The 27,052-nt window shown below is 37.4% G+C and overlaps 1 protein-coding gene across 2 annotated transcripts in view; it reads left to right on the top strand.

The window, feature by feature from the left end:
- SCN1A (sodium voltage-gated channel alpha subunit 1) overlaps nt 1-27,052 on the top strand; it is a 224,813-nt gene that overhangs the window by 20,887 nt on the left and 176,874 nt on the right. Inside the window, exons 2-3 of one of the 2 annotated variants that reach the window (XR_015152755.1) lie at nt 12,167-12,295; nt 13,765-14,069. The gene's annotated coding sequence lies outside the window, so the exon portion shown is untranslated. Of the gene's footprint in view, nt 1-12,166; nt 12,296-13,764; nt 14,070-14,184; nt 14,290-27,052 lie in introns of those variants that run through there. The other variant, XM_086370732.1, reaches the window with a different exon arrangement.

Raw genomic sequence — 27,052 nt, 5'->3', positions numbered from 1 at the left:
TCTTTGTCAGCTGGTGGTTAGAGCCTGTTTCATACACAGGTGCCAAGATGAGACTGAGACCGTCACTCAGCCTCAGTAGTTAGTACCTCTTGCTTCACTAACTGATGTCAAAATCCTGGTAACCGCAGTGGGAGAGAAAGATCTTTTAGATCACAGTGGAGCAGTTAACTAGAGGTTGCTTTGGGGAAGCTCGGTCTTAAATTCTACAGGGAAATGCCTCAAGTATTTGCCTGCAATGAAAGCAAAAGTAGAATCATCTCAACTTGAAGACTTAGGTACTTCTGTTAGACATAGAAAATATCAACTACAAAAATGTGGAAACACTAATACATTCAAAAATTCCAGAAAGATTATAATACACGTTTTAAAAGGGACAGCAGGTGGTAACATAATCTGAGAGTTGTAAACAGTGAACAGTTAGTTCTTTCTAAGGACTTTGCTACCCTTTACTCAATTTTTCAAAATTAGTAGCTGAATACTGAGTTTGTTGTGGAGCACTTTGATCAAAGACAGAGCTCATTTGCTTGTTCTTCCTTCACTGAATGCAAGTTAAAGCTGCCTGAGGTTTCAGACATTTCTAAGATGAAAGAACTTTTTAAAAAATTTGTGATTCTTTTATTTATTCCTCAGTTCAACAAATATTTATTTATTGACCATGGACTCTGGAAGCAAAGTCTAGGTATAATTTAATTATCTGCCACTTAATAACCCTGTTTTATTTTAATCATTTTTAAACTAATATAGATGCTGTATAATGTTATATAAGTTACAGGTATACAGTATAGTGATTCACGATTTTTAAAGGTTATGCTCCATTTATAGTTAATATAAAATACTGGCTTTATCTTCCGTGTCGTTCAATATATTATTGTTGTCATAATAGTCTGTACATTTTACTCCTACACCCATAGTGTACCTCTTCCCTCTCCCCAGTGGTAACCACCAGTTTTCTATATCTGTAAGTCTACTTCTTTTGTGTTATATTCACTAGTTTGTTGTATTTTTAGGATTACACACATAAGTGATAGCATACAGTATTTGTCCAACTACTTTCTAGTTTAGCAATTTATAATATGTGCCAAGTTTCATAGTCAGTATTTAGGTAGCAATTCCCATGTATTTTTCATCTGAAAAACATGATCTCATTTAAAACCCTTTCTCAATTTGATTTAAAGCCAATTTTCACTTAAGGTATTTTTCCTTCTTTACTGTCCCAAAGATACATATTTAGATGATCTTTGGTTTTAAACTACAACTGTTCAGTCAGCCTGTTAACAAACACTGGTAGTTGTTTAAGTTGCAGCATCTTATGATTCTATTGAACATCGTTGAAAACAACATGATTATGATCAAATCAAACCTGCAGTGGGTCTCTCTAGAATTTGACCATTGTGTGTTTCCATTGAGTTTCCATGTGGTCCCAAATAAGGCTCTCTGCTTATCCAATAACGGAGTGTGTAAAAACTACAAAAAAGACTGAACTGCAAAGTATCCTTTGCCAACTCTACTTCTCTGACTTTTGATAAGTCAAAAACAGTTTGATGTTATAGTTTCTGACAAGGGCCTTAAGTACTAGTATTCCTGGGATATTGATAAGGGCAAATTCTTTTTTTAAAACTGTAATTTAAAAAAAATTTTTTTAATTGATGGAAAATTGCTTTATAATGTTGTGTTGGTTTATGCCAACAGTGCGAATCAGTCACACACACACACACACACATATACACACACACATACACACAGGTACGCACACACGCATATCTACACTTAGCTCCTTTCCCTCTTGAGCCTCCCTCTCCTCCCCTCATCCCACTCCTCTGAGTCCTCACAGAGCTCCAGGCTGGACTCCCTATGTTATACAACTACTTCTCACTATCAGTTTTACACATGATAGTGTATATATGCCAGTGCTACTTTCTCAATTCATCCCACCCTTAGCTTCCCCTGCCATGTCCACAAGTCATCCTATGCTTTCAGTATAAGATGTGTAGATGGCAGGCTGTCATCTTTTTGTGAACAAGCATACAATGTCTTAAGCAAAGCTCTTACATGAGGCAGGGACCTATGCTATGGCTTCCCTCATGCTGGAGCCTCCTAATAGTCTTCCTACTAATTCTCTTTTCTGGCTTGTTTTTTGGGGAATGAATATGTAATTAGGTGCAGATTTCCCACCAACATCAAAAATGTCCCCAAGTATTTAAAAAGCAAGTATAATATTGTGGCTTTAGAAAATAATTTCTGTTTTTACTAACACACTTTGTAAGAAATGGTTAGACTTCCATATTCTTTCCTCATATCTGAGAGACTTTATAGTAAATTGGATATTATTGCTAAATTCTAAGCTAGAATTATTTTTAATTTAGATATAAGAGACTGTCAGCAATAGACAACTTGTAAATTCTAAGAAAAAATTAGTGATCACCACTGACAATGGAGGGGATTCTGGCACAGGTTTGCCTCCATTCTGAAAGAAGGGCTTGAGGTCTAGATAAAGACAGCAAGCAGCATGGAATGGGCTTGTAGCTATCTAAAGACATAGCCATAGAAGCGTGGGAACAGTGTAATAGGTGTCAGTCAGTTTAGTCACTCAGTTGTGTCTGACTCTTTTTGACCCCTTGGCTTCCCTGTCCATCACCAACTCCTGGAGCTTGCTCAAATTCATGTCCATCTAGTCAGTGATGCCATCCAACCTCATCCTCTGTTGTCCCTTTCTCCTCGTGCTTTCAATCTTTGTCAGCATCAGCGTCTTTTCCAATGAGTCAGTTCTTTGCATCAGGTGGCCAAAGTATTGGAATTTCAGCTTCAACATCAGTCCTTCCAATGAATATTTAGGACTAATTTCCTTTAGGATTGACTGGTTGGATCTCCTTGCAGTCCAAGGGACTCTCAAGAGTCTTCTCCAACATCACAGTTCAAAAGCATCAATTCTTCAGTGCTCAGTTTTCTTTATGGTCCAACTCTCACATCCATACATGACGACTGAAGAAACCATAACTTTGACTAGATGGACCTTTGTTAGCAAAGTAATGTCTTTGCTTTTTAATATGCTGTCTAGGTTGGTCATAACTTTTCTTCCAAGGAGCAAGCGTCTTTGAATTTCATGGCTGCAGTCACCATCTGCAGTGATTTTGAAGCCCAAGAAAATAAAGTCTGTCACTGTTTCCATTTTTGCCCTGTATATTTGCCATGAAGTGATGGGACTTGATGCCATGATCTTAGCTTTTTGAATGTTGAGTAATAGGCATGGTCCTCACTCAAATTCCCTTTACTAGGATAGCATGCAGGTCCCTCAGTTGTTGTCAGTTTTCATACCCAGAGCTTCCCTCTTTTCTGAAGAATTCCCCTAGGCCAGTAAGAGTGACCCCGTCACTAGGAAACACATAGAAAATTCCACCCTTTTCCAGAGGGGAGGATCTGATGCCTCAAAATCTAGCTGCTGAGTAGAATGACAATGCACCCTGCTTCAAGGGAACCCAACTTGTGGTGGTCAATCTGGGGAATGGTTGACAGTCACATCAAATTTCCTCCTAATTTTCCATTTTATGGCATAAGGCTGAGAATTTACTAATCCAAACACCTTTGTCAGGCCATTTGATTTCTTAGGTCACTTAATAAAACCATAAGTATTTGATCGATTTTGATTCTTCATTTCCCAGACTGTTGGAAAGAGCAGAACAGAAGTAGGTTGTGGGGAGGAGAAACCTAATATAAGTTCTGATAGTTTGTCAAATCAGGTTTTCACGAAAGATTTTAATATAGTTAGACATAAATTCTTAGCAGGTACTGAACTGACATTTTTTGAATAACTCTCATGGAGAGCTATGCCTTACAGAATTTTTTTAAATTCTTGCATTTGAATGATAGATGAGGTCATGATTATTTGTGTGAGAATTAACATACACATATGAGTATGTACAGTAAAAACTAAAGCATTCAAAATGCATATGATCATTCTTAAGATAATTCCTCTTCCATGAATGTCATAATTATAACCACTCTAAATCCAGTCTTAAATAACAGTTTGTTCATTGATTAATTCCTTCAGTCACTTAGCAAGTATTTTTTGAGAGACTAACATAAACCAAACACCTTAAAATGAGCTGAGATACAACAGTGGATAATTCCCTTTCCGCACAAAGCCTACAGCCAGTCAACAATACGGACTAGACATGGCCATGGGCTATAACAATACAACATGAAAGTGGTGAATGCTGTAAGGAAGTACAGCAGAACACAATGGAAATGCACTTAATTAGAATAAGGATCAGAATAGCTTCCTGAAAGGAGTGACACTTTAGCAAAGACCAAAAGAATGAGGGAGGAGAGAGCTCAGGAAAGAATAAGTGCCAAGGCTCAAAGGTAGAGCACTGTATATTTGAAGAACTGAAGTTAGGTCAGGCCAGATTGAAATATATATATATAGAGAGAGAGAGAGAGTACAAAGGGAAGAGGTCATACAGTATGAGGCTGAAATGCTAAACAGTCCATCATCGGAGAGTCTCATTCAAATATTGTGTTCTCTTTGTTATGTAGTTAGAATAGGAAAAAGGAATCCAGAATGCTGGTGGCTAAAAGACAAGGAAGGGGAAAGCCTGTGAAAATAGAACAAAGGAAGGTCTGAGGACTGGAGTGAGGACTTCAGGTAGAACAAACAGCACTCCTGGCTAATCCCAATTTACATAGGGCAGGCCCAGGGGGAAAAGAAAAATATGTAAAAAGAGGAGCCAAAGGACCCGGTGTCTCCCTCACTCCCTTTCGCTCTCTTGCTCGGTCTCTCTCCTCTTTGAGTCTTTTGGGTTATCATGCCCTCATGCCTCGAGGATGTATTTTCCTTTATTTTCTAAATAAAAATGAGCTGTAACATGGAGCTGTGACACTGGTCTGTCAGAGAGCTGTAACGGTGGCCCATCTGACAGCTGTAATGCTGGTCCATCGCTTCAAATTTTTCTTGAGACGAGACAGAGCCAAGGAAATTACACACTCCCCCAACATCTTGAAAATAGGCTCAGAGGCTGAGGTCTTGATATAGGAGGTTTATTGGGGAGAGTTTTCAATATCAACACCTGTGAGGCAATGAAATCATTCTACTACCCAACCTCTCTCTCCCTGGGCTGGGAAGTTGGGCTGTAATATGATCACAACAAAGTCTTCAGCCAATCCCACAAGAAGCTCTGAAATAGGGATGGACCTTCAGAATAGTCTATGATTGTATTCAGGAAACTAGAATTTTATGCTTCTGAATGGAGGTGTCATTGGATGACGGCTGTCCTGGGGAGGGTATAAACTTGTGCATGTAGGTTCTCTTCAGCTGAGGGAAAGTCCCAGGGAAGGACAGAATTTAGAGCTGTTAGCTGCAACACTACAATGAACACTTGAATTTTCAAAGAGATCTAGGAAGTGCATCCCATTGTAATAAAGTATATTAAAGATGCACTGTATAAACCATTAGAATGGGAAATGGGGGTTTAAGCACAATAAAAGAAGAGACACAATATGATGTGCTGACCCTTTGTGGCCCTATGTCTGACCTTTTGTGACCCTATGGACTGTAACCTGCCAGGCTCCTCTGTCCATGGGATTCTCCAGGCAAGAATACTGGAGTGGGTTGCCATGCCCTCCTGGGGATCTTCCCAACCCAGGGATTGAACTCATGTCTCTTATGTCTCCTGCATTGGCAGGGTTCTTTACCACTGGCACCATCTGGGAACAGATGGTGGCTTGAAGCAGGGTAGTGGCAGTAAGAATGAAAAGTTATTGATAGGTCTCAAAGATACTTTAGAAGTAGAAGGGCAAGATTTGGCAATTTGTTGTGAAAAAGAGAGAGGAATCAGTCTATAACCCAAATTTTTAGCTTGGGTAACTGTGAAAGGAAACAAAGTAAGAGAATGCAATTTTTAAAATTGTTAATTACATTTTTTAATGATAGGATGATGATAAATTCAGTTTTGAAAACACAAAGTTTAACAGGAGCATGCATGTGAGATTACTAAAAAGTATATAAATAAAAGAGTCTGGAATATAGGAAAGTGCTATGGACCGGAAACAAACATATGGGGGCCATCGGTATAGGGCTTCCCTGGTGGCTCAGACTATAAAAATCCCGGCTGCAATGCAGGAGACCTGGGTTCAATCCCTGGGTCAAGGAAGATCCCCTGGAGAAGGGAGTGGCTACCCTTTCCAGCATTTTTGCCTGGAGAATTCCATGGGAAGAGGACCCTTGCAGGCTATAGTCCATGGGGTGGCAAAGAGTTGGACATGAATGAGCAACTAACACTATCAGTATAGAGGTGGTAATTGTGGCCCCAAAAGAGATCAAGATGGCTCAAGATAGTGTATAAAGTAAGGAAAACAGGAGACCTAGGAAGGAATCATGAAGATTTGATTTTCTTTTTCAGTGAAGCTTTCATTAAGTTCCTACCCTGTACTTTCAACATAAGGAGGAGAGGGGGGAAAAGAATAGTATTTTTTTGGACATCTTTGTTATAGCAAACATATCTCAGTATCTTATTTTACAACCCTATGATTTTGGATTATCATCACCATTAAACAGACAAGAACAAAGCCTCAAAAAACTTAAGCAACTTCCAGAAGGCATAATGATATCAATTAGTGAAGCCAGAAGCTCAATTTCAGTCTGCCTAACTGTGTTGTACTATGGTTTTTACACTATACTGAGGCTAACTTCAAATGATCATATACTTCAGGTTTATTGTGAATTATAGTTTTTACAGTCATGATCTTACTTTGGTTGATATAGTAACATTTAAACATTAAAAAGTAAAACTAGAGAATTCAAATCTGCTTCAGGGAATAAAGATAGGGTCTCCTACATTCTTAAATCTTAAAGAAGATGTAGACATTTATTCTCATCAAATAGAAGAATAAAAGAAAAGGGCTTTACCTTTCATTAACCACTTTGTAAAGAACTGCTTCTATTTATTCTAAAGGGAATTAAAAATGTATAACTATAAGCATTTAGGACAAATTTACCTCACAACAAAAGTGTATGTATTGTTAGCACTGATGTTATTTATTTATGTGTAAGCTAGAATTACATGCACATCTAGGACCCAGGCTTATGAAAATGAAAGAGTTTCTCAGGGCTGGAGAAACTATGACTATGCAGAGGCCAATTCTAAGCTTTCTTGCAAAGGTTCTGAAAACTGCCAGCCACCCCATGGTTTCTGTTGATAGAGATGCATCCGCAATGCTTAATCAATGCTCTGTCTTGGTTGATAACCTGCAAACATCTTCTCTAACACAGAGAATGGGAGCTTAATCTTCAAGATGGGGGACTGAGAGAGAGAGTAATGGTACCACCAGGAATTGGGTGCTATAGTCATAAGTGTGACACCATCCATCAGCTCTAGGCTTCCTGTGGATACACCCTCCACATAGAAGTAGCATCCACTTATCACCACCCCAGTGGTGAGGCTTGAATACATTACCTTTAATGAAAGGTCACTTAGGTCAAGTGCAATTATATGAGTGGATGCCGTTTAAAACTGGAAAACCTCATAAACTCTTGAAATTAATGTTAAGTTATACATATTTCAGAATTCCCTGCAAGCCCCAACCAGGAGCAGAAAGACATTGTTTTAAAATCATCCTTTATCTTTTTAAATTTCTTTGGGATGCTGGTTTTGACATTAAGATTTAACTGGGCTAAAAGCTGCCATGTAGCCCATGAAAAATTATCTTGCTACCTAAGAAGAAAAACATTTGAAATGTGCAGGTCCCATTCATCATGAATGTGGCTTTTTTTTAAAGGATGAAAATAGAAGAGTATTGTGATTTTTTAAAAAAAAATACATAATTTTAAAACTTGAAGAGATTAAGATGCACTTACATTTAGTCTCATTTATTTTGTACATTGTTATACAAGTTATACAGATTCACAGATGGGAAATATATTCAAGGTCATACAAGAAAAGAATATTTAATGGTAAAAGTCAGACTCCAAGTATTTTATTCCAATTGAAAATATATGTCACAGCACTGTAGTGCTTTGCTTCATAATTTCTTGATAAGTATAGGATGATAAAATACTATCAATTGATATGCACTAGGTAAAAATGTCAAGTCATACATTTAGAAATTTCAAGGACACTAAAAATGTGCTAAAACTAAAGACTCAATTTGCCTGGGGTAATGGCATTGCTCAGTTTTAAAATATCACACATAAATCAGTCCTTTAATGAATTTCATTTTATTGCCTTCATTTCTTTAAAAAAAAAAAAGTTTCCCCTGTTATTGAAGATGTGAAACAAAATGCATCGACAGAAATTAATAGGCAATGGAACTTGATGAATTCTCCTGGAGAATATTTTTATGATGAAAGCTTGGCATATGTTCCTGTGATTAATCATGACAATACACAAAAGCTCGGCTCCACATAAACAGCCTATTCCTTCTTTCTGGAATATTCTTCTCTTTTTTCTTCAAAGATGATTAAGTGCTCCACCCTCTCCATAGTCTTCCCTGTGATAGCCCTACCTCCACTCCTCCTTCCAAATCCCACTTTCCCCAAGAAGATATCTCAGATAACCAAAGGAGGAAAGGATCTTGTTCTCCTTTGAATCCCAATGTACTTCAGACTTCCAGCACCCAACACTGATCATACAGTATAATATCAGCATGTGTTCTCTAGACCTTAAACATTCCAAAAGGATTGAGTTTTATGTTCCAGAAGATAGGTGTGTGGGTAAGGAGTCAATAGATATTCCTTGCCAATATATTGAGTACACAACAAATGATTAAACACATCAGAAACTAAGATACTTTAAAAATTCAATCAGTGGGTCATTGGTTACCACACAAGCTAAAAGTAAGCTTTCCCTAGGAAACATGGATACTTCTAGTCTGATCACCTTTCCTATTAGAGGAAAGTGAGAAGAAAAAGGAATTAGTTAAAAAAAAAAAGGTCAAATAGAAGATTTTCAATTTAATGTAATCTGAAGGTTTAGTTGACTAAAAACAGTCTTCCTCTGGCTGACCAGGGACCAAAATGCCCATCTTTACCCAATGGAAGCAAGAGGGGTAGAAGTGAAAACTATTGACAGGTTGTCACATGCCCAGTGACAAAATTTCCTACTATAATTTATGACAGTCCTATGAGAGAGGCATTATTATTCCCATTTTCTACCCTACAATATTTGCCCTGGCTGCTCTGGAACCAGGAATTCGGAAAGAATATGGTCAAGATGTGGCATTTCATGTATGTAATATTTCCTCTGCTCTGTTTTATAAAATAAATTTATGTTAAATGAAATAGTGTAAGTGTTTTTAACACTCATTAGTATATATCAAATGTTATTGCTTATTAAAGGTTAACAATGAGGGCTTAACAATTAAATATCAAACTATTGACATATTACATTTAAAAATTATCTTACATTAGTGAAGAAAGATTGTGAGTTGGAATGTGCTCTAGAAATATCTTTTCTTTAAATAGCACAAATCAAAGTCAAGTTTCATCTGATTATGAATTTATCAAGCTAGCCATGTGGAGCAATTGCAAAATTGGGGTTTCCTCTAACCTCCAAATCCTATGACTGGTTGATTTATAATGTTCTTTAATACTGGAATTAGAGTAAATTTTTCCACCCAATTAAGCTTGCTGACAGAGTAGTTCTATATATATGTGGAATTTGCCTGCATTTGGAGCCCTCTTGCCTATCCCCTGCTAAGAGGGAAATGTTTTCTAATCTGAAGACATTTGCAGCTGTTGGACTAGTTGACTAATCAATTTTGAGGGTTTTTTTCCCCAAAATAAAAATCATCTGGGGACTATTTGTTACTCAGAATAATAAGAGGTTGGCATTTCTGAACATCTGTTCATCACTGGATTTTACAAGTGTTCTGAGCCAACCTCTGAAATCCTGAGCTTCTCTTCCAAAATCCAAGTAGAGACCTGAATAACAGAGATTCTCCGTGGCAGGTGTGGGGTTAGGATTGAACATTCCTTGTTCGTACTTTCCACCTTACATCAAGGAGGCCCCATACTTGCTTAGTAGTATCCTGCGGTGTAATAAGATGCAAAGAGCCCTACATGCAGAGTTCTACTGTCTTGATGCATCTGGGCTCCATTTTAATAGAAGCAAAGAATCAGATAAGTGACTGCCTTAAAGACCTCATGCAGATCTGGTAAGCATCTAGGTCTCTAGGGAATAAAGTTATGAACATGCCTTGTAAAGTATCGGTCATGTTTACACTAACCACTGCAAGGAGATCCAACCAGTCCATTCTAAAGGAGATCAGCCCTGGGTGTTTCTTTGGAAGGAATGATGCTAAAGCTGAAACTCCAGTACTTTGGCCACTTCATGCAAAGAGTTGACTCATCAGAAAAGACTCTCATGCTGGGAGGGATTGGGGGCAGGAGGAAAAGGGGACGACAGAGGATGAGATGGGCTGGATGGCATCACCGACTCCATGGACGTGAGTTTGAGTGAACCCCGGGAGTTGGTGATGGACAGGGAGGTCTGGCGTGCTGCAATTCATGGGGTCGCAAAGAGTCGGACATGACTGAGTGACTGAACTGAACTGAAGTGAACTGAGCACAACATTCTCATCAACTTCTTCAGTTACCAAAAAAGTGTGGCGGGGCGGTGGGTGGCAAGAGGAGGGTGACTCAATGTATATGAGGTCACTACGAAGAACATGTTTAGAGGTTTTGCTAAATGGAATGGAATACATTGCAAACTTTTTATAATCCAGCTATATCTACCAAAAAATTCTAGGTTGTTTGTTTTTCATTTCAATAATTTATTTTTTCATTTATTTTACCCTAGTCAAGAAATCCTGTGTGTTGACCAAGCCCTAGGTGATTCAGACAGTAAAGAATCTGCCCACAACGCCAGAAATCCTGCTTTGATCCCTGGGTTAGGAAGATCCCCTGGAGGGCATGGCAACCCATTCCAGTATTCTTGCCTGGAGAATTCCATGGACAGCAGAGCTTGGTGATCTACAGTCCATGGGATCCCAAAGAGTCAGACATAGCTGAGCAACTTTCATTCATTAGGGACAAATATCTATGTGGCCTCAGGCAAGTTATCTACTTTTTCCACATCTTTTTCTAACTGAAAAGTTGCAAAGTAGGAAAGAAATGGGGCAAAAGGAACAAATGGGTCTGGGTTACCCAGGTCGACATTTACAGCCTTAATTTTCTACCCCCAAAGGAACACTGGCCTTAAACAAAGGGAGCTCTACCAATTTAGAGTTCTATGTACTCACAGATGTTCGCATCAAAATGAGAGAGTCAAGACTGGCAATTTGAAGACAGCACTTCTAAAACTGTGTTCCAAATACAATAGCTTAATTTGGAATTCTGTCTAAAAGTGACTTTGAGGACTTTGTAGAAGTAATAAAGGATGGCACACCAAAAATGTATGTTGACTGTTTGATATGCTGATACACTAAAATTTTTTATTGAACTGAGGTCCATCCTGTGTGTTGTGTTAGGTCACTCAGTCGTGTCTGACTCTTTGCGACCCCACGGACTGTGGCCCGCCAGACTCTTCTGTCCATGGGATTCTCTAGGCAGAATACTGCAGTGTTTTCCCATTTCCTTCTCCAGAGGCCCATCCTGAGAAAACATAAATTCTGAAAGTAAATTAATACTAAGGGAATCTTGGAAGAGCCGTGTGCACTTTCTCCATCTTTTTTCTTTAATACAAGGAGAGGTAGGGTAGAGTGCTGAAATCTGTTTAACACCTATCATAGGGTTATTATAAGAATAAAGTAGTAAATCAAATGTGAGAGTCTGGGGAAACTAAAACATATAATACCAGGTCAAAATATTAAACTCTATTAATAACATATATCATTTTTATAACTTTTAGAGTATTTTCAAATAGACTACCGATGTCCAGCTTCTCTTAATCTTTACATTTGAATTTAATAAGCATGTAGAGAATAAAGTAAAGCTGCTCTTAAAACTAGGTTTAAAAAAATGTTTTTTAATCAAGCCACTGCCTGTTCTGGAAAAAATAAATGTAACAGCAGCTATTAAATGATATTTTCAATGAAAATTTGGTGTCCTTTTACAAAGTAAAACATCTTTTTAAAGGATATATCATTATTCCCAAGTTTTTATATTTAATAAAATCTGTATTTGTGTATGTTTGTTTTTCTTAAAAAATTGAACACATCTCTTTCTTCTTCCCAGGGACCCATCTCAACATCCTCCCGTCCACATATACTCCAATCTGGATGATTCTCCTTTTTGTCTAAAAGCTTAGATATTCTGGTGTGCGTATGTGTGTGTGTTTAATGAAGAATGGCAGCTCTGAAGAAGGCAAGAAAGCTTTTTTTTTTTTTTGAAGAATGCCTCTTTCTAGTTGAAGTAGGACACCTGCTTTGAATATATCCTAGCCTGTTAAGAGGAGAATCCAATACTGAAAAATATGGAAAGGCAAAATTACAAATCCACAAACAACCTGGTTCATTAGCCACAGATTACAGAACAGATTTAAGTGAAAGAAGTCTCTGGACTGCCTAGGGATTCATCGTTAGCAACAATCATTTTCTTCCCCTCTCTCTCTCTCCCAACCTTTGTCTCTGTCTCCTTCCTCTCCTTTTCTCCTGCTGGAAGTCTGATTCAGAGCAAGAGATGCACTGCAGAATAGCAATAGACCCAAAACCCCAACAGTGAGCCTAAGAAAACCTTGTCAGCGCTGGCCACCATTCACATTAGGCAACACAGTAACTGGCCAATCTAATAAAACATCTGCTTTGATCATTTTACTTATTGTCCATGAACTTTGGATTGCGGCATCACTTAAGTACAGCTGCTTTTCCCCAGCTCCTTAAGGAAAGAGATCACTTGAAATAACCGGATTCCTCAGGCCCTTATCACGTGAATTTCGTGAGCCTCATCCTAGTCGAGTCCAACACAGGCTCAAGGGCACTAAATTTAATCATACCTGCACCAGGTAGGTAATATATTTTTCAGGCCACTTCTCTGTTTCTACTGATATATAATCTACTTCTTCATTTTTATAGAATAGCCTTCATATTTTAACTATTTAGGGGTCATCTCAGAGCTCTCTAGAATTTTTTTTCTAGAGCTGAATTTTTGTCTTCATTAGCCCAATTTTCTTATAATAGAAATTAGCTTGCTTTCATTCAGTTACATGTTTCTCTGTCTCTGTGTCCCTTTCTCTTTTCTCTCTCCTCACCCCTCTTTCTCTCCCCCATCCCCCCCCCTTGCCCACCCACTTAGGACCACTGATACTTAGCTCCCTGGGAAGTATAAAAGAAGTTTATAATCACCTCAGGCTGATTATCTGTGCTATTAGTGTGCTATTAGACAGTTATTCTTTTCTTCCTCCTTTGTTATTAAGAGAACCCCAATTTAGTTTGAAACATCTAATAATACAACTTAAAAGCTATCTTTCCCAGCTTCCTCTCTCGCAACCCATAAGTGGCCATATAACAATTCTGGCCAACGAGGCCCCGTGAAGAAGTCAGCTGAGGATTTCTGAGAAATTTGCTTTCCTGACATGGGCTCTAAACCTTCCTCCTTGTATTTTCTTACATCCTGCCTGAAATGCCAAAGTGATATGCTTAACTAAATGCTATGGTCAGAATGGATTAGAAACTGTTCTTTCAAAATTCATATATACAAGCAATGTTTCTTAGAGCATGGGGAACTATTCCAGTTTGGGGAACTTTTACTTAAAATGTAAAATTATAGGCCTGAATTCCAGGTACTACAATGCAGACATTCAAAAATTTATGCCAAAATACCTCTGATCTCTGAAGGTAGAAGACAAAGGACACTATCACATCTGCAGGTGCAAAAGATCATCAATCATGCCACCAACACCAGGAGAGGTCCCCCACCCCGCCATTAAATCCTCTCCATTCTCTAATCTCAATAAATAATAACTGGCAGAAGATGATATATTTTCAAAAGACGCTTAAACTGCAAAGATGAAAAGGAGGCCGAGAGAGCGTCATGACCACAGTAACTTATGCTCCCATCTGAGAAATGGCCGCTGAGCCAGGAACAACATTTCTCAGCCTTTCATTGCATCTAGGTGGAGTTATGTGACTCTTCCTCACCATCTAAATATAAATAAATATAAAAATAAACCAGTCATGTGTGCTTCTTCTGGGCTGAAGAGGTAGGTGTAACTCTTCATTATGTCTGTTTTTTTTTTTTTTTTTTTGGTCTGTTAGCTGATTTTGGGTACCTCGAGGCAAGAAGAGCCACAGAAGGACTCATGAATGATCATGTGGAAGGTCACTTGCCAACTAGGAACAACCACAGAGATCTTTGCATGAGTAAGACAATTTCATTGTACTAAGCTACCAAGACTTTTGGGAGTATTTGATGCTGAAACTAGTGTTACTCTGATTAATATTAAGGGCAAAAAATTGAAATCTCAAACTTTACTGAGCTAAGCCTGAGATAACCGAGAAAGCATTAAAGTGATTGAGCTAACATAGAAATAATTACATTTTCTGCCATTAGGCAAAAATGGGACATTAAAATAGAAATTAAATTAATTTATAGGGAAATGAAGAAAATTGCAATTTTGTTCTCCATTGAGTTTACAATCTATAAAACCTATACCTGCCAGGTAGTAAACATATTTTAATTTTGATGTGTCTATTTGGTTTGGGTATAGTCTTGCTGTTCTGCAAAGAATTTCCTCACTGATTTCTGTAAGGAAGTGAAATAAATAATATGCTCCTCATTGCTATAGATGGAGGAACCCAGTAGGCTACAGTCCATGGGGTAGCAAAGAGTCGGACACGACTGAGCAATTTCACTTCACTTCACTTCATTGCTATTTAGGGAAGTAGACGCTACTGAAATATTTCATTTTTTTCTGACTAGATTATTTCGAGGTCATTGTGATTTGGGTTCAAAAGTCAACTGCTGCAAAGTCGCTTCAGTCGTGTCTGACACTGTGTGACCCCATAGATGGCAGCCCACCAGGCTCCGCCGTCCCTGGGATTCTCCAGGCAAGAACACTGGAGTGGGTTGCCATTTCCTTCTCCAATGCATGAAAGTGAAAAGTGAAAGTGAAGTCGCTCAGTCGTGTCCGATTCTTAGCGACCCCATGGACTGCAGCCTACCAGGCTCCTCCATCCATGGGATTTTCCAGGCAAGAGTACTGGAGTGGGTTGCCATTGCCTTCTCCCAAAAGTCAACTATGTTTCTTTAAAAGTTAAGTTTGGTAAAAACTATGAATGCTATCATTTTTTCCTCTAAAATTAGAGAGCTTCTATTCCACTGTACCCAGGAACCCTCTACAAACTTAGAGCAAAACTTTTGATTTGCAGGGTAATCTTGTTCCAGGTTTTTAAAAAGATGTCAGTATTATTATTCCTGACAATATAAAGAACAGCTTCTGGTTTAGAGAGGTGTTCTTGTGACCTAGTTGAAATATCTGATGAAGTTCTTCCATGCCCAGTGGGAGGCACCATGAGCTCTTCAGTTTAGTTGATTTCAGCAAGATAACAGACCAAACTGGGAAGAAAAAAAAAAAAGAAGAAGAAAAACCTCTTTTCTAAATTAGTGAGACACCATTTTACTTAGGAGTTGCATATGTTTCAAAGGTTAGAGCTTTAATTCAATGTCCATTTATTCTTTTGTAGAATCTTTCTAGAAAGATACAGCTTTAGACAACCTTGGATTGTGAGTATAGGCTGAGTATGAGGTGAAATGGCAGATGGGATTATTTTTCCTTCTTCATTCTGAAAAGGTTATCTACAGCTTTCTCTTTGCATCTATTTGACAACAGTGTAGTTATAAACCCATTGTTTCCCAGGTAACGTTCTGCTGCAAAAATAGGATAATTTTTCCCATAGAAAAGCCAGACATAAAATGAGAAAAGTTCTCATTTTGTGGGAAGATAAATCCACTTAGAATAAGTGATCATTCTTTAGGATTTTACCATAAACCCAAAACAATATGCTAAGGGAGAATGTATGTTGGAGAAGCAGCCCACTTTACCTTAAAAACAGAACCCTAGCTTCATTGAGAGTGGCAATGGGTTCAGCTAAAAAGTTATTCCACATGTGTTCCCAGCAAGGGGTGGCATTTTTCAGTTATAGCACATAAGACACGAATCAAAGTCTCTAGATGATCTTCTGGGAAAGCTCTTAGAGAAAGCTCACTCAGCTGGCACTTGCCTTTTGCACTCTCTGTCCTCCTGCCTGGAATGTAGTCAGGATAAAAGAGGCGGGGCAGCCATTTTGAGACCACAAGGCAACAAGTCAGGATAAAAGCCACATATTAAGGACTGCCAAGAGGTAGGAAAAATGGGCTTAGATTCCTGAGGACTGTGGGTCTGCCAGGATTGTGAAATCCTAACTTATGTCATTTGTCTCAACTTAATGTCACATGGGTAAAACAAAACCTCTATTTGGTTAACCCAGGGAAAGTTAGATTATATCTTATGGGCTGTCAAACCTAAACCATGTTGATTGAATTAGGTTGCAAGGAAAACACTAAAATAAATTTATAATAGTTTCTAAGCAAGTATTTCAGAGGCATTCATTTATTTTGAAAATTATTAACATGTATAAATCATTTTTATATGTTCTTTAAAATGAGTCCTCCAAGGAACTCTACTTGGCAACAACATACACAACTCTCATAGAAGGGTCAGTATGAACACAGTTTATCCCTCCATTCATTAATTCAGTGAACATCTACTGAGGGCACAGTAACCACTGTGCTGTGGACAGGGATGCAAAAATGAAAAACAAGTGCCTGACTGCAAGAACCTGCATTTGCTTGAAAGTAATGGATGAAATAATAAAAGCAATAAGATGAAGTCTTTTTTTGAAACATTCTGTTTTCCAGTTCTCTGCTTCCTATGGGTTATTGCAGGTACATTAGCTCTCCAAGAGATGGATAAGCACCACAATCAACATTAACAAAATAAAAGAATCTGAACCACCAACATGGTATCCAGTGCTAAATGTTCAGAGCACTATCTCATAATTTGAAATTTTAATTAAATGTCATACCAGTGTATTCATTACAGCCGTGAGAAATAATTGGAGAAAATTTCTCATTCTGTCCATGACAAAACTTACTTTTTCCAAAATTAGAGAACTGCTAAAAGCAGATATTGAGTGCTATTCCACTTTGTTTTGTTATTTCTATGAGTAAAAAAATTATTGTACATCAGACCTTTACACCAGTACCAAAGGACAATTATTCACAGTGGTATAGTCAGCAAAATATTAACACCAGTGAGTATCAGGAAAACCACTTGCCAGTCACCTCTTCCTCTGTGTCACCATCAGCACATCACTTAACTTCTTTCCACCTCTGTTTACTTAGGGGTTAAATAATGGTGAGGAATTAAATTAATGTGTTTCATTGAACTAAAATTCTCTTATTTCCCTGCTCTATTCTCTGCATGATGCATTAGTAGACAAGTTTCCCAGCTAAGAGCAGCACATTAAGATTATTTTTAAATGATGCATGGTGGCTTCTCTGTTTCCGTTGCCTCGGGAATTATATATCTTAGGCCATATCCCATGTAAAACCACAATTTTATATATAATTAAACAATATGTCTCTTGAATTAATAATACCATATCACTCTACTCAGGCTCAGAATATAGGACTGGTTTTATTATTTCCAGCTTTTAAGGACTTAACTTATATTGCACCCGTTTGAGATAATTCAATGAAAATTAGATGGAGAGTACATTGTTTTAAATTTATTGTTCAAAAGTATATCCGAGATATTCAGGAGTGAGTCTAACAAAGCTTATTTAAAAGCACAGTGATCTTCTTGCCTCATTCAGATAAATTGCTTTCAAAGTCTAAAAAAAAGATTCATTATATGCAAAATCTGGATGCTGAAATTCAGATCTTTTTTGTATAGAAAACAGAAGTAATTAACACATCTGAAAGTTATCTGCAAATCACCACAGAGAGGTACCTGCTTCTCTTCCTACTTTCATGAAAATATCTGAAACTGAAATATATTAAGTGCAACCAGTTTAAACCCCCACATTCTGAATTTGATACACAAGATTATAAATGCTATCATCTTGCTTGCAACAAGATGTTCAAGGGACATGAACACTCTTTATAAAGCCTTTAGTTATCACCCTGCAAAGCAACTCACACCTGCAAGTATTCCTCTCTCATAAATACATGCGTTCCCTTCTACTCACCACAATGAGTTAAAGGTAGACAAAAGCTCCGTGGCAGCCTTTGAGTCATTACTTTGCTCTACCATTCCTTTCATTTTAGGTGTCATAGCACAGTCCTTTACAGAGAACCATTCATTCTGCTAGGTTTACTGCAAACACTGAAAGAGGTGTCTGGTACTTGCTGGAAGATTTGGCTTTTCTGCTTCTGGTCACTCTCCCCACAAAAAGAGCAAGACCAGTTTCTGAGCTATTCTTAACTCTCCTTCCAAAACATTTGAAAAGAGAAAGACAAGACTTCTTGATTTCCATGCAAACTCCCAGCCTGCCCGCCTGCCTGCTGCTGCCAATACTTCTCACTCTTTCTGGTGATGACACTCAGCAAGCTCCCCAGCCCCGATGCTTCGTTATGTAAGGCTGTCTAGGTCAAGTGTAGGAGACACACTGCTGGCCTGTGAAAACTCATGGAACTGTTCCTTCAGATTAACACTTCAGGGACTATGGAAGCTGAAGGAAGCTGAGCTTTCACTACATCTTTTGGGGGTAAATATTGTTTTTTTTTTTTTTTTGCATGAATCAGTGGTTTATGTGCTATAGTCTTGGCAGATGCCTGTCAGCCATGCTGAGAGGTGCAGAGAGAAATTATTAAGAGATTTCAGTTCTGTCAGCATGCTTGAATAAACATAGGAAGTCTTCTAGCCATCCTAGCTTTAAAACCTTTAAAGAGTAAATGAATCATAAATCAGAGTTTGCTTGTCAAGCATCATCTCTAACCATCGAGGAATGCATGTTGATTTGACTGTTTAAACTGACTGCAATCCATTTGCTCAGAGGTGTTGTAGGAGAGCATTATTGGATGGGGCTATTAGCTGAAAGAGATTTACTGCAGTTCTTGGCTATTATTTTGCCCTTGTCTGATTGCAAATTTGTTTCACTTGTAAATGAGCTGTATGTTTTCCTATATTTGTCTTTTGTTGTGATAGTTTGTTATAATATGAGAATGGAGCCTGCATAACCTGGCAGTTAGGTGACTTCAACGAATCATAAATCCTGTCTATTTATTCCAAGGTGAATGCTGCAGTGGGAGCGCCATTCGGTACAAGCCTGAATGGTGTTGGGTTAACTGCATTGGCTCACAGTGTACTATGCTTGGGGGGCTTGGAGACATCATCCCAGGTTTAGCATCAACACTTATTCGCTCTATGAGCAAAAGTAGAAACAATATAGTGCTTATTCTGTTTCAGATTCTCACATTGTGTCCTAGTACAGGGATTAGCTGAAACAGGAGGCTCTTACTGAAATGCTGCAGAAAAGCCTGCTAAGACTGCGGCAGCAGTGTGATGTTAAGGAAAAAAAAAATAAATTGATAAGATTTAACCAAGATGATGAGACAACAAATGGCACCTAAGTTAAAGGACAGGTGGGTATTTTAAAAGTTGAAGATAGATGCAGCACAGTTGAGAGGAGTTGGCTTCCTGCATGCCCCTGGCAAGAGAAGTTCAGTGCCTTGAAGCAGAATGTCATGATTAGGAAAATAAAGGCTGTGTACACTGTCTCTGTGACGTTAAAGAGATAAAGGTTGACTATTCAGTCACTGGGAGGACCAGCATGAGGCAGGTTAATCGGAGCACACTAGGTACACAGGTAGTTTTCAAGTATCTGAAATTCTGTTGCATTAAATGATCAGAATGAAAATGAGTGCTACTGGAATGAATTTCTTTGAGAGTACTTTTATTAATCAAGATTCACAGTGGCACATTGATTATTTATGATGAGAATATACTGCTTATCATCTTATTCTATGTTTAATTGATTAAACATGTACAATTTTTCCCAAATAATTTAAAGAGACAGTTATGGTCCCTCAGGGCCTGATTGTATATTATTGATGTTCAACAGTCACATTCCCCATAGACTTTGTTTGGAGTAAGAGCCCCATCAGACTAGGTTTTACTCACTTTGACATTTCGAATATCCCTCATAAACATAATGCTAAAAATAATGCATACATATTTAGTTGTACTTATAATCTTTGAGTTTATGTATCTTAGGATAACACTATCAGTACTCAAATTGTCTATAAATGATTTTCATTTAATACTGTTTCTTTTGGCTATTGTTCAAAGGAATTCTTGTAATATAGCTTTAAAGTTACATTACTTTTTTTCATTTCTAAAGTGAAACATTTGAGTTAAGCAAGGTCCAAAGTTAGTTTTGGTTCTGTCGTCTGTAGAATATATTCTATTAAGTGTGAATTAGCCGTATTAATTAATCTATGCTAAAGTGAGACAACATCTTCTGATGAAATTGTTTTCTAAATACCGACAATATTAAGTCAACGTTTATTGACCAAGTGCTAGGCCAGTGTTATTTCAACATGTTACCTCTTGAGCGATAGCAAGGGCAGCATCACCTGGGAATGTGTTAGGAATGCAGATTCTCAGGCCTGTTCCAGACTTCCTGAGTCAGAACCTCTGGGATGGGGGCGGGGTAATTTGTCTTTTAACAAGCGCTCCAGGTGCCTGTGAAGCTGCTAAAGGTTGAGAACAGCTGTGCTGGGCAGGTCTTTGGTTAAATATAATTTAAAAAATTATTATTACCATCTTGTATTTCAAATAGATCCTTTTTATATTATCAAGTATATTTCAAAGGTATGTTACATAAGTAAGTTTTCTGTTTTCTGGTGGCCCATTTTTCCAGTGTAAGCAGTACCCGGATTTAAAGATTTATGCACTTATTTAGTACATATTAAGCCTAAATTTGTTCCTAAGAAGTTTTATTTCCCAACAGCTTCATTTTGAGCTTTCAGAAGTTACATAGTGTGATGGGAACAGCGCTGAGGGGCCTATCTCTTCTGTTGGTGCGCTGTGTGACTTGGCCTCTGTCACTGACCCTCTCTGCTCAGTTTTTTCTTTGTAAAATAATAGGCTGGTCTAAGGGCTTCTCAGCTCAGTACAGCTGACATTTTGAGTTGGATATTCTTGTTGTGGGGTGTGTCCTGCACATCATTTAATGTGGAGCAGCGACCCTGGCCTCAACCCAAAAGGTACTGGTAAAAACCCCCAGTTATGACAATCAAAACTATTTTCAGACATGAACAGTTTATCTCCTGGGGGCAAAATCACCCCTCCCATCTTCTCATGTCCTAGTCATCCCATCCCTATGTTTGATAACTTTTGTTGACGCCTCTGCATAAAGTTCTATTAAAATAATAAAACAATGCATAATTTCTTCTTTTGGAAGTAGGTAGGTTAAAATTCCCAAATGAATAAATAGGTATATGTCTTACTTACATAGGTTCTTTGTCCTTTTTAAGATCTAGGCATAATTTGCTCAAATATCTACCAATTCCAGAGTCTGTGGAAGACCACAGCCCTTCTGCAACTTTTTAGGGACTTAAAATCTTATATCCTCTCCCATGTTCCAGAGTCCTAACTCCATATATACTCATCACTCTAAAAAAGTGACCCAGACTCCATTCATCACTAGTTTCTACCAGGGATTTATGCATACAAATCATCTTTGGAGTTTAATAGATTTCACTAAGCATTTTGGTTCTTCCCCTCATTCTCTTTCCTTCCTTGACCATCTCTGCTCCTTACTCTATCTGTGCAAGATGCTCTGAGACCTTCAAATTCTTCTTTTTCTATCGTGCATGATAATCCAGTTTTCCACAGCTCTTACATCCAAATGTAAATGCCCAAACTTATCAAAGAGTTTAGAAGATCAAGGATCTTCAGTTTAGGACTATCTCCCTTTCATGGAAGATAGTTGAGTTCATGTACTATAATCGCAAAATCATAAAGTCATGGGGCTGGAACAGATATTGAACTTAATTTAATTTGTATGTCTTTAGAATTCATACTGAATGATAGTTCTTGGTCCATAAAACTATACATTTGCATGCCAGCGTTTCAGAATATTAAATTGTATCTGCCCATGAGGAGTTACTGCAAACAGTTCAGCAATTTAGTCTAGACATTTTCTAGGGTTGATATGCATGGTGGAAATAGATAAGCGTCACCCCTCCACATACACATGCTTTTCCCTAAGAGTAAGGAATTCTTTTCAGTAAAACATACAAAAATTAAAATTGTGGTATTTTAAGATAACTGTGAATTAATGGATTTAATTTGATATAAATATAAATAATATACCAGATAGCTATATTTTGATTAATCATCATAATAATAGATTATGATAGAATAATTATATCCAAGTAATTTTATTTGGATTATTATTTCCAAAGTAATTGTAATACAAAAGTAATTGTAATAATTGTATTATTTCCAAGTAATTCTATAGACATGATCCTTTTCTAAGACCCACAGCAACCCTATATATAGGTCCCATCATTTTATAATTGAAATAAAATAAAATTCTTATCTCCAGATGCCAAATTCTACCATTTAACCATGCTGAATTTGTCAAAGGCTTTTTCTGCATCTATTGACATTATCATACGGTTTTTATATTTTAATTGTTAATATGATGTATCACATTGATTGATTTGCATATATTGAAGAATTCTTGCATCCCTGGAATAAACCCAACTTGATCATGGCTAAAGCTGGAACTCCAATACTTTGGCCACCTCATGTGAAGAGTTGACTCATTGGAAAAGACTCTGATGCTGGGAGGGATCCGGGTCAGGAGGAGAAGGGAACAACAGAGGATGAGGTGGCTGGATGGCATCACTGACTTGATGGACATGAGTTTGGGTGAACTCAGGGAGTTGGTGATGGACAGGGAGGCCTGGCGTGCTGCAATTCGTGGGGTCGCAAAGAGTCAGACATGACTGAGCGACTGAACTAAACTGAACTGATCATGTTGTATGAGCTTTTTGATGTGTTGCTGAATTCTGTTTGCTAAAATTTTGTTGAGAATTTTTTCATCTATGTTCATCAGTGATATTGACCTGGAGTTTTCTTTTTTTGTGTTGTCTTTATTTGGTTTGATTGATGGTGGCCTTGTAGAATGAGTTTCGTAGTGTTCCTTTGCAATTTTTTGAAAGAGTTTTAGAAGGATAGGCATTAGCTCTTCTCTAAATGTCTGATAGAATTCTCCTGTGAAACCATCTGGTCCTGGGCTTTTGTTTTTTGGGAGATTTTTGATCACAGCTTCAAGTTCAGTGCTTATAATTGGTCTATTCATAATTTCTATTTCTTCCTGGTTCAGTCTTGGGAGATTGAACTTTTCTAAGAATCTGTCCATTTCTTCCAGGTTATCCATTTAATTGCCATATAGTTGTTCTTAAGTCTCTTATAATCCTTTGTATTTCTGCATTGTCTATTGTAACCTCTCCTTTTTTATTTCTAATTTTGTTGATTTGATTCTTCTCTCTTTTTTTCTTGATGAGTCTGGCCAAAGGTTTATCAATTTTGTTTATCTTCTCAAAAAAACAGCTTTTAGCTTTATTAATCTTTCCTATTGTTTTGTTCATTTCTTTTAAATTTATTTCTGCTTGGATCTTTAAGATTTCTTTCCTTCCACTAATTTTGAGGGTTTTTCTGTTCTTTTTCCAGTTGTTTTAGGTGTAAAACGAGGTTGTCTATTTGATGTTTTTCTTGTTTCTTGAGATAGGATTGTATGGCTATAAACTTCCCTCTTAGAACTGCTTTTGCTGCATCCCATAGGTTTTGAGTTGTTGTGTTTTCATGGTCATTTGTTTCTAGAAATTTTTTTATTTCCCTTTTGATTTCTTCAGTAACCTGTGGGTTATTTAGAAATGCATTGCTTAATACCCATGTGTTTGTGTTTCTTACAATTTTTTTCTTGTAATTGATATCTAGTCTCATAGCATTGTGGTTGGAGAAGATGCTTGATACAATTTCAATTTTCTTAAATTTACTGAGGTTTGATTTGTGACCCAAGATATAGTCTATCCTGGAGAATGTTCCATGTGCACTTGAGAAGAAGGTGTATCCTGCATTTGGATGAAATGTCCTGAAGATGTCAATGAGATCCATCTCATCTAATGTATCATTTAAGACTTGTTTCCTTATTAATTTTCTGTTTTGATGATCTGTCCGTTGGTGTGAGTGGGGTGTTAAAGTCTCCTGCTATTATTGTGTTAGTGTCAGTTTCTCCTTTTATGTTTGTTAGTGTTTGTCTTATTTATTGAGGTGCTCCTATGTTGGGTGCATAGATATTTACAATTGTTATGTCTTCCTCTTGGATTGATCCCTTGATCATTATGTAGTGTCCTTCCTTATCTCTTGTAATCTTTATTTTAAGGTCTGTTTTGTCTGATATGAGGATTGCTACTCCAGTTTTATTTTGCATCCCATTTGCATGGAATATATTTTTCCATCCTCTCACTTTCTGTCTATATGTGTCTTTAGGTCTGAATTGGGTTTCTTGTAGACAGCATACGTATGGGTCTTGTTTTCTATCCATTCAGCCAGTCTCTGTTTTTGGTTGGAGCATTTAATCCATTTACATTTAAAGTAATTATTGATATATACATTCCTATTGCCATTTTCTTAATTGTTTGGGATTGATTTTGTAGATCTTTTTCTTCTCTTGTATTTCTTGACTATATATGTCCCTTTAACATTTGTTGTTAAAGCTGATTTGGTGGTACTGAATTCTCTTAACTTTTGCTTGTCTGAAAAGCTTTTGATTTCTCCATCAATTTTGAATGAGATCCTTGCTTAGTAAAGTAATCTTGGTTGTAGATTATTCTCTTTCAGTACTTTATATCCTGCCAATCCCTTCTGGCCTGCAGAGTTTCTGCTGAAAGATCAGCTGTTAAACGTATGGGGTTTCCCTTGAATGTTACTTGTTGTTTTTCCCTTGCTGCTTTTACTATTCTTTGTCTTTAGTCTTTGTTAGTTTGATTAACATGTGTCTTGGTGTGTTTCTTCTTTGGTTTATCCTGTATGGGACTCTTTGTGCCTCTCAGACTTGATTGACTATTTCCTTTTCTGTCTTGGGGAAATTTTCAACTATAATCTCTTCAAAAATTTTCTCATACCCTTTCTTTTTCTCTTCTTTTTCTGCTGCTGCTGCTAAGTCGCTTCAGTTGTGTCCGACTCTGTGCGACCCCATAGATGGCAACCCACTAGGCTCCTCTGTCCCTGGGATTCTCCAGGCAAGAGTACTAGAGTGGGTTGCCATTTCCTTCTCCAATGCATGAAAGTGAAAAGTGAAAGTGAATTTGCTCAGTTGTGTCCGACTCTTCACGACCCCATGGACTGCAGCCTACCAGGCTCCTCCATCCATGGGATTTTCCAGGCAAGAGGACTGAAGTGGGTTGCAATGGTTCTGGGACCCCTATAATTAGAATGTTGGTGCATTTGATATTGTCCAAGAGGTCTCTGAGATTATCCTCAGTTCTTTTCATTCTTTTTACTTTATTCTTCTCTTCAGAAGTTATTTCCACCATTTTATCTTTCAGCTCACTGATTCGTTCTTCTGCCTCAGATATTCTGCTATTGATTCCTTCCAGAGTATTTTTAATTTCAGTAATTGTGTTGTTTGTCTCTGTGTGTTTATTCTTTAATTTTTCTAGGTCTTTGTTAATTGATTTTTGCATTTTCTCCATTTTGTTTTCAAGGTTTTTGATCATCTTTACTATCATTATTCTGAATACTTTTTCAGGGAGTTTGCCTCTTTCCTCTTCTTTTATTTGGACTTCTGTGTTTCTAGCTTGCTGCTTCATTTGTGTAGTATTTCTCTGCCTTTTCATTATTTTTTTTTAACTTATTGTGTTTGAGGTCTCCTTTTCCAAGGTTTCAAGGTTGAATTATTTCTTCCTTTTGGTTTCTGACCTCCTAGGGTTGGTTCAGTGGTTTGTGTAAGCTTAGAATAGGGTGAAATTTGTGCTGAGTTTTTGTTTGTTTTTCCTCTGATGGACAAGGCTGAATGAGGTGGTAATCCTGTTTGCTGATGATTGGGTTTGTATTTTTGCTTTGTTTGTTGTTTAGATAAGGCATCCTGCACAGGGTGCTACTCGTGGTTGGATGGTGCCAGGTCTTGTATTCAAGTGGTTTTCTTTGTGTGAGTTCTCACTATTTGATACTTCCTAAGGCTAGTTCTCTGGTAATCTAGGGTCTTGGAGTTAGTACTCCCACTCCAAAGGCTCAGGGCTTGATCTCTGGTCAGGAACAAAGATTCCACAAGTGGTTTGTTATGGCATTAAGTGAGATTAAAACAAATACACAAAAATGAGAAAACAAAGATGAACCTCTGACAAATGGCAGTTACAAATGGCAGACAAATAATAATTAAAATAATGCATATGCATATACACCCATGAGCAAAGTCAAAACAGTCCAACAAAAACAAAGTACAGTAGATTGACCTGGTGAACAAAGGAAACCAAAAATTATATCTACCAGTTAAGAACAAAACTAACTAAAGAACAAACTGCAAAACAAAACTAAAGCAAGGTGCTAATTGGGGAATAAAGCAATAAAACTAATACATATGTTGAGAGGAAAGGAAAAAAAGAAAAGAAAGAAAGAATAGATATGCAAAGTTAAATAGAGGTAGATAAAGAAGATTTATATACATTGAAGGTTAACTGCAAGGGAAAAAGTACAGTAGGAAAAGCAAACAAAAGAATAAATGTCGAAAAAAATTATAATAGGTTTACAAAATTAAAATTAAAAAAAGAGAAAAGAAAAAAAATGTAAACCCCACAGAACTGCAGAAGCCCAACATACAGGCAGAGGTTTATAACAAAAATAAAAAGTGTGACTGATTATACACATATACATATACACCCATAAGCAAAATCAAAACAGTCCAACAAAAATAAAGTACAGTAGATTGACCTGGTGAACAAAGGAAACCAAAAATTATATCTACCAGTTAAGAACAAAACTCACTAAAGAACAAACTGCAAAACAAAACTAAAGCAAGGTGCTAATTGGGGAATAAAGCAATAAAACTAATACATATGTTGAGA

The sequence above is a fragment of the Bos grunniens genome, chromosome 2 (assembly GCF_055505025.1).
Source record: "Bos grunniens cultivar Pamir isolate PY7600 chromosome 2, Bosgru_T2T1.0, whole genome shotgun sequence".
NCBI classification, from domain to species: Eukaryota; Metazoa; Chordata; class Mammalia; order Artiodactyla; family Bovidae; genus Bos; species Bos grunniens.
The sequence above is the reverse complement of the archived record's forward strand: the minus strand, read 5'-3'. Positions and strand labels throughout refer to the sequence as shown.